This window comes from Macaca nemestrina, chromosome 3 (genome assembly GCF_043159975.1).
Source record: "Macaca nemestrina isolate mMacNem1 chromosome 3, mMacNem.hap1, whole genome shotgun sequence".
In the NCBI taxonomy this organism is placed as follows: Eukaryota; Metazoa; Chordata; class Mammalia; order Primates; family Cercopithecidae; genus Macaca; species Macaca nemestrina.
The window spans coordinates 132,975,260-132,983,518 of record NC_092127.1 but is presented as its reverse complement, the minus strand read 5'-3'; the positions used below and the strand labels follow the sequence as shown (position 1 = coordinate 132,983,518).

Here is an 8,259-nt window from a genome sequence, read left to right as displayed (position 1 = left end):
ACTTGTGTTTTATATAAAAAAGAAAATTGATTTCTAAGATTTGTAATATTTTAACATGTTATATGGGGTGGTTTTTAAACACCTTTTTTTAGTCTGTGAAGAATTTACTTTTTTTTGACACTACTTTGTGTGTTATAGAAACATTTGATAGGATAAATGTGCTGATATTAGCGCTGTCATTCTACAGGAATAAAGAAGAGATCAATACACATATAATCAAATGCATAAATCAGGTTTATCTTTGAATGATTTTACAGTGTAGAAAGATGAAAGAAGAAACAGAAAAAATCATATATCTATGTTTTTATACCTCTTCCTATATTTTTCTTAAAACAAAGTGCTGAGAGAAGGTGATCACAAATATATCAATATTCAGTTTTTCAGGATCTGCGAAAACAAAACAAAATATCATGAGCCGTTAACTAAAGGTACGTAAGCTCTACCCTCTTGAATTGTTTTAAAATAGCCAAATGCTGAGTAGGACATTAGAAGCTGCAACTTTAGAGTTCAATGGATGTGAATTTGAAGACTAGTCTACAGTTTATGACTTTGTGATCTTTGGAAAGTCATGTAAATTCTCATAGCCTCAGTACCCTCATCTTTAAAAAGAAGCCCATGAGACTGATTTCACAGGGTTGATATGAGTATTAAATTAGATTCAAGGCCAGGAGCGGGGGCTCACACCTATAATCACAGCACTTTGGGAGGCCGAGGCAGGCAGATCATGAGGTCAGGAGATCGAGATCATCCTGGCTAACATGGTGAAACCCCGTCTCTACGAAAAACACAAAAAATTAGCCGGGCGTGGTGTCTCGCGCCTGTAGTCCCAGCTACTTGGGAGGCTGAGGCAGGAGAATCACTTGAACCTGGGAGGCGGAGGTTGCAGTGGGCTGAGATCATGCCACTGCAGTCCAGCCTGGGCAACAGAGTGAGACTTCATCTCAAAAAAATAAAATAAAATTCAATAGGAATATTTAATGCTACACAAATCTGAACTAAGTGTTCAACAGTTGGCATCTATCATTGTGATTTTTACATTCTATACTTAGGATAATTCTTCCCATTTATATTTATAATTAGAAGCTGCTATATTCAGAAATAAGATGAATTTATGATCTCCTACTTCTTTGATATTGTTTCTGAATGATCATGTTATATCATGATGTGTGTGATTCAGTCATTTTTTATAGCAAGAGAGCTCTTCTATTGGTTGGGTTTTGTTTATATTACTATTCCCAAGGATAATTGTGATATTTCCACAATCTTTACTCCTTTTTCGTCTTATTATTGTTGGCAGGTGCTGAAAGAGTGAGGAAGACTTCCTATGTGGAATGTGCACTTTGTGAAATCTAATAAATATTGAAGTCCAAACTAACTTTAATTTATGAAAGCCCTAATTAAAAGTAAGCTTTTCCAGGAAAATAAAACATATTTTAATACTGGGATAAAAAAGCAAAGTCTTGTACACATTTGGTGATCCTTTAATTGTGTGTTTCTTTTGTGGTAATCAGTCAGCATTATCAGGTTTATAGATATGACTTATACTCAAGGAGACCAAATTTAGTTTGTGAAATAAAGGGGGAATAAGAGCTTCTAATTCATATACCAGAGTTAGAAACTATTTGTTTATCTTTCTCATTGATTGTGACCATTCACATCTCAAAGTTACTCAGAAAATATTTTGGAAAATATTTACCTTGGGTTGCTTTTATCTTCTTGTGATTTTGGTATTATTGTAGTCTCAGACAGTTGCAGAATATGCTAAAACTATTCTTGCTGGTTGGCAAGGGTGGTGTCAGCCACCTCAGCTGGGTTAGACTCAGCTGCTGCAGTGTTTGTGACAGTCTCAGATTGGAGCCTGCTGGGAGCTGTGGTGTTGGAAGTGGCACCTGTAGTTTTCCTGATAGAGGCAATGGAAGTGGCCGTGGTGGCCGCAACAGTTGCAGGAGCAGAGGTGGCTAGCAGCGCTTGAGAACTAGGGTTTACATCATTCTCAGGTGGTTGCGTAGGTCCAGATGATGGACAACGTGGGAGGTTTGGTTGGTGAGGGCTTTGATGGCGGAAGAGATCTAGGAGACCAGGGGTAACTGCAGGAACCGTTTCCAATGTTGTAAACTGTTCGTAGTTTGACTTTCCAGGACTTCTTTGTTTAAATGGTTTAGAATTCTTTTCAGAGCTATGGCTAGACTTCAGAGAGAACACAAAACAAACAAATAATTGTTTTTACACATTTAGTATGCATAAAGTTAGGCTTTAAATATGTATTTATATTACCGTTTAAATTTATATAATTATTCTAATTCATTTCATAAGTAAGTTGATAGAAAAATATGCCTGCCTTATACAGCATTTTAAATTATGATTTTGGGTGGGATATAAATGAAGTAAACTGTGTCCCTACTGTTCTCAAAGTTTGATAGTTTTATTGCAGGTTTTTCCAAAATATATTCCATAATATGCATTATGCTGTGAAAATTTTGGTGACCAAATAACTTTGGAAAGGTTTTGGGTAAAGTAAAACATGTTTCTTTACTGCAGGACTTATTGGAATCGTTAACATAATATATAGTGGATATTTAGAATATCTAAAGGATATCGATATCTCTCAATTTTACCTAATCATAGAAATTTCATGTGTGTGTGTGTGTGTGTGTGTGTGTATGTGTAGCATTTCTTCATACTAGTGTTTTAGTGTTTTGTGGAGCACTTGTTGAGAAATCTGTTCTAATTTCCATCCTGTAAAAAAGTATAATGCATTTTACTGCTCTGAATAAAGAGAAACTTTCCATTGTCCCCTTTCATAGACCTGAAAATACAATGAGATTGATAAAGCATTCCATGAATCCATGTGGCTGACTCATTGCACGGAATCACAGACACTAAAAGCTGGAATTACCTTGAGTCAGTGTATTTCTACCCTGTGAAAGCCTTAATTCAGTAACGCAAAGGACACTTTGATTTAATTCACTTCAGTTACACAGGGTTTTGACATGACATTCCCTCAGGATTTTTGATTAGGCTCAGGTCTCTCATTTTGTCTTCACTGGCAGAGGCTAATTCTTGAAGTTCTAAATATGATGCTTCACCTTCCTCTCTATGAAGGATTAGTTCTTATCTATTTTTGTGTTGTACATCTTCCTAATGCCCATATATTTTAGACTGGGTTTGGAGTATCTGATAGTGTGGACTACTGGGGGAAGACTTTCACTTCTCGGGCTCTGGTGCTCCCGTGCCATGTGACTCTGACAGTGTTGTCTGTTCACTGAATAGATCTCATACTACCGTAGATCTTTACTGGAAGACCCAGGAGCCACTCAACTTTTAGGATAAATTAATTTAACTAGAGGGCTGCTTTAACATTCTAACAATGTTGTTTTCTCTTCTCTTGACCCTTTTCAAGATTTTTATTGCTCTGTAGATGTAAGATCTCATGTATATTTCCCAAATTGATGCCTTGGTATATGTGGCTACATTTACCTCTAGGCAATGAAAAGGAAATGTGATGTAATAATATAAACCAGTGATCAGTGAGTGAGAAAAATATCCTACTCTGCAGTTTCTCTCTTCCCTACTTACAACTCCAACAGTTAGGTAGATGTGAGTAGCTGATTTCAGGGATACTATGGAATGATCAGGGTTTGGGACAAATTGAATATTCATAGATTGGTCTAGGTTTCACTGAATGGAGGTTGTCAGACCAATCCTGTTACAGGTATCTGGCCATTTCTCAGAATTATTTCACATTGAGAATCATAAGGTGATGGGATTGAAGGGGTGGAGAAAAAAAGAGAATGGAGAAGAAGTACATTGCTGAAATTTTCAAGGCTGGTTTGGAATATTTTTTTTCTTCTGAATGTTAGAACAATTTGGGTCATTAAACTTAGAAATGTCTATTCCACAGCATTAGAGGTAGGATAACTTTTTTTTTTGGTTTTAAGGCTTCATTTAGAGTACATGTCTGGTTGTGGGGAGAAAGGAGAAGGGGGATCTAACAGGATGTCAAGACAAGTATTTTCAGGTAACACATCCTTCTGTGCATTCCACCTCCAGTCTGATGTGGGGTGGGGTTATGACAATTAGAAATGGCAGAGGGTAGATACAGGGATTTGGAATTTTGAAAAGTCTTTCCAGATGATTTTGGATTTCCTCCCCTTTTTCATTGGACACCACTGAGTTTAAGAAAATAAAGAGTTTTTGTTTTTTGCAGGATCATAGAAAATGTGCCTTATTTAAAAAACCATCAACATGTATGAGGAAAATATATCTACATTGAATGAAGAAATATTGATTTTGGAACTGACAGCTAGGAAAGCATTGCATTTCATGAAGTAAGTTTTCCTACTCCCATTGCAGACTAATACATATCAAGAGGCAGGTAATTGATGCAAGATTTTGGTGCTTACACAACTATTCCCATTTGTTTCCTAAACTTTGATATTCAGACTCTGTCTCTTAACATTTTCTTTGGTTGGAAATAAAATATTTGTACCTTATCAACTTGTCAGACAAAATGGCTTTTGATTATGATTGAAAATGTAAAAAGATAACCAGAAATGTAATAAAACTTATTTTGTGTTTTCTTTTCTTATGCGCATCAACAGACTAAAAAGAGATGGGAAACACAAACATTAAAAAATTAGATCCAGAGTATGTATGGCATTTTGAGAAGAGTAGTGATTGTAAGTCAGGTATGAGGGTAAAATGTGTTTGCATTAGGATGAATAGAATGAAATACAATTTAAGAATTTCTGGTGTCATCGTTGCATGAGCAACATTCTAACAGTTTAAAGAGTGCACAGTCTGTGGAATAAGGATGATCTATTTTTCTTGAATCCTTTTAGCAGAAGGATTCCTTTTCCTCCACATTCACATGAGTGTGTTGGTACCTGGTCTCCAGTGACCAGGTAGTGCTAGATTTGACTTCCTTTATCATTATAACTACTATTCACTCAGGTGTCCAGCTGGAGACCACTATGCTACTACTACAATAATCTTTATGAAGTTGGTGTGAGAAAAAAGCCAACCTGTCTTTTATGGAAGAGAAAAATGAATGGTCCCAAGAAGCTCTGGAATAGGATTTTTCATGGGATGGGAAATCCTCCTGGCTACATTTTAGCATGGGGAAGGAGAAGAAGAGGGAGTTCCCATAATTAGCAGTGCCCATAAGACACTGGTTGTTCATGAAATGATACTGGATTATGTTCTCAGAAATAAGTCTTAGACAATGTCCTTCTCATCCTCTAGGTAATGTAATTTAGGTGCAGGTGTTAGATTAACAAATCTAAAAATATTAGGGATAGCAAGCACATGCTCTTGCTTGGAAGTTAATACCATATCTAGATTTTCTTAATTTATTTGAATTCTTTATGTGGTTGCAAATTCATTTTATAGAGTTTCTTATGAAACTCTATAAGAAACTCTAGAGTTTTCTTCTTCCCAGCTTTTTATTTTTGGAGAGTCCACCAAGGACTAAATTTTATGTAGGAGTGCTCCTGCAAAGGTAGAATCAGAGTACCTTAACAACTTAAAAATCACAATACTGCAATGTCCAATTTACATGTGTTTGGAATTCTAGAGACCTATCAGTATGTGGGAAAAGAAAAATAATAGGATTACATTCCAAAGTCAACAAAAGATCTTAGAGAAAGTTAAATTAGGGTATTAGAAATAAAATAAAAACAGGGTATGTTTAGTATAAAGCTACATTGGCATAAAACAATGAACTGAATGTACCCCTTATGATTAGGAACTGAATAAGAAAATAAATACATGTAAAATATTTTATATTTACCGTGGGGTAAGCAGTGAAGATCAAAATGATTGCAAACAAAATCAGAGGCTTCTTCTTGTCTTTGGGTCCTCTGGAACCAAGCAGCTTCATTGGTGATCAGACAATAAAAGAAATAAAAATTTGTTTTTGGTAAATTTTAACCAATGGAAAAACACTTATGTCTATTATGGCATATCTATGGCATATATCATATGTATGGCATAAGAAGAACATATTATTTAAAAGAAATACATAGAGTTCAACAGATAGGAGCAAAGGTTAAGAATAGTGAATTCTAATAACACTACATAAAGTAAATAATCATGACAAAATTTCTCATTTAATTGTCAAGAAAACAAATATTGATCCTACCTTTTTACCTATTATTTTATGATTACTAAACAGTTATTTAAGAAGGCAAACCCATAATATGATTGAGAATGTGGTGAGATATACAACCTTTTACACAACCATTAGTTCTATTAATTTAGATAATTTTTTAAATAGTCATATAACAATACACAAAAGAAACATGAAAATGTTGATACTTCTAACTTAAAAACCCATTTTTTGGAAATCATTGTCAATAAATTAAACAATAGAAAAAACCCACTAGTGTTCATTTCAGTGTTACTGATAATTAAAAATATATTCATAATCATGAAGACTTTGTGGAAATTTGAAAAATGCTTATGTTGTAATGATAAGGTAAATGTTTAAATATCATGCTATATGTAAATCATCCACATAGATGACAGAAAAATGTAAGCATAAATGAAGTTATATATGAGATGATTATGTAATTTATGTGTGGATTTTCTGTTCTCAAAAAAATTTATGGTATTCTGTTGATATCATAATTTAAACACATAAAAAACCTAAGAAATTTCCACTAAAATGATCTGTCTCTAATTTTCACCTTACATACGTAAAACACTGGACAGAAAAATTTAATGTTAACTCATAACCTAAAATACATATATTGTTAGAAATATGAAACACTCATTTAATTTTACCATCAGTATTAATTTTTATTATCAACAAACAACTCAAAATTTAATATTTCTGTTAAACTTTCATTTTTTGATATAATCTTCACTTCTGAATTTTCTCATCCAAACAAAATGTAAAAAACAAATCCATCTCAAATGGTAATTATTTGAAGACTATTATAAAAATATTCTTTCTTAATACTTTTGCAATCACATAATACTTCAATAATGAATCTCTCTCTCTCTCTTTTTTTCTTTTTTGCTAACATTCATTTTTTCCCAAAGAAAAGTAGCTAAGAGTTTTAGTTGCCAAATCCTGGTCATATTACCTAACCTATCAGAGGCCTATTTTCCTAATTTTAAAATGAAGTGATTTATTTTTTGATTGATGAAGTGGTCAGATTTCAATACCCCCAAAATAAGAATAGAAAACCAAATTAACAAGTTTATCGCTTCCATATGAAACAGTCATAATCTCAAGCAAAATATGAGACACATTTCTACATTAATATGTACGTCCCTTTGTAACAAAAGAGATAAATAAAGTAGAGGCAATCAACTAATATAAAATCAGGCCCAATGATTTCCTGCATAATTTAATACACTGATTTTTCTGCCACTGAGAACATTTTCATTTGTATAGGTTCAAAACTAAAATATGGCGTTATACCTAGAAAGGGCCATTTTAAAGATTCCAATATTCTGGAGGACAGGCTATTTTTATCATTATCATTTTTCCTGAAATTGTTACCATTTTACTGTTAGAAATGGATAAGACTTGTAGGCTGAGAACTTATTAAAGAAGTATCAATTTTTTTTCTGTTTACAGTATTTCCTTTCAAATGCATTTTTTCTGTTGGAATTCTGTGGAAAGCAGAGTTTGAGATTTCACAACACTTCTAATTATATAATTAGAAACTATATAACAAAAACTAAAGAAAATGGATTTTTAAGCCTTTGAAATTAAAAACGAAAAAAGATACCGTAATGAGGGGGTCTTCTTTCTGTTTGTCCAGCAATGTCAGCCTTTCCTCAGCTTGTGAAATCTGGAAGCTCAGTGAAAGAGCACAGGTGATTCATGCCTTATAAAGGATTATTTTTTATCTCCTTTATTCCTTCTATATTGTGAAGCAAAATATTATTATTATTATTTTAGCCTTTGCATCTGCGTTAATCCAAATCACTTCCTGAAACAAAAAAAGGACGGGTGTAATTTTCAAAAGTTAACATTTGTACTTTTCATTTTTTTTCAGGAACGTCATGATTAATTATCTGTGTATTAGAAAAAGTGAAGGTTTATTCATTATAACTTAAATGTGATACATTGAATACACTCCTTCCTTCATTTCAGATATTTTCTTAACATTTTACTGTAAAGCAATATTTATTGAAACTTGACCAGAAACCCAAGGACTAACATGTTTTCTTTCTTTTTAACCGTACCCTCTTATTTATAATATAATGCTCGACTATTAAGTGCTAACATGTATTCTGAGC

The 8,259-nt window shown here is 33.4% G+C and overlaps 1 long non-coding RNA gene across 1 annotated transcript; it reads right to left on the bottom strand.

Annotated features, from left to right (window-relative positions):
* Nucleotides 1-241: 241 nt before the first annotated feature.
* On the bottom strand, nucleotides 242-7,945 carry LOC105477340 (uncharacterized). Its single transcript, XR_984618.2, has 4 exons — nucleotides 7,746-7,945; nucleotides 5,792-5,875; nucleotides 1,697-2,187; nucleotides 242-387 (listed from the first exon to the last, which is right to left on the bottom strand). It is a non-coding gene; the product is annotated as an uncharacterized lncRNA (long non-coding RNA).
* Between the last annotated feature and the right edge of the window lie 314 nt (nucleotides 7,946-8,259).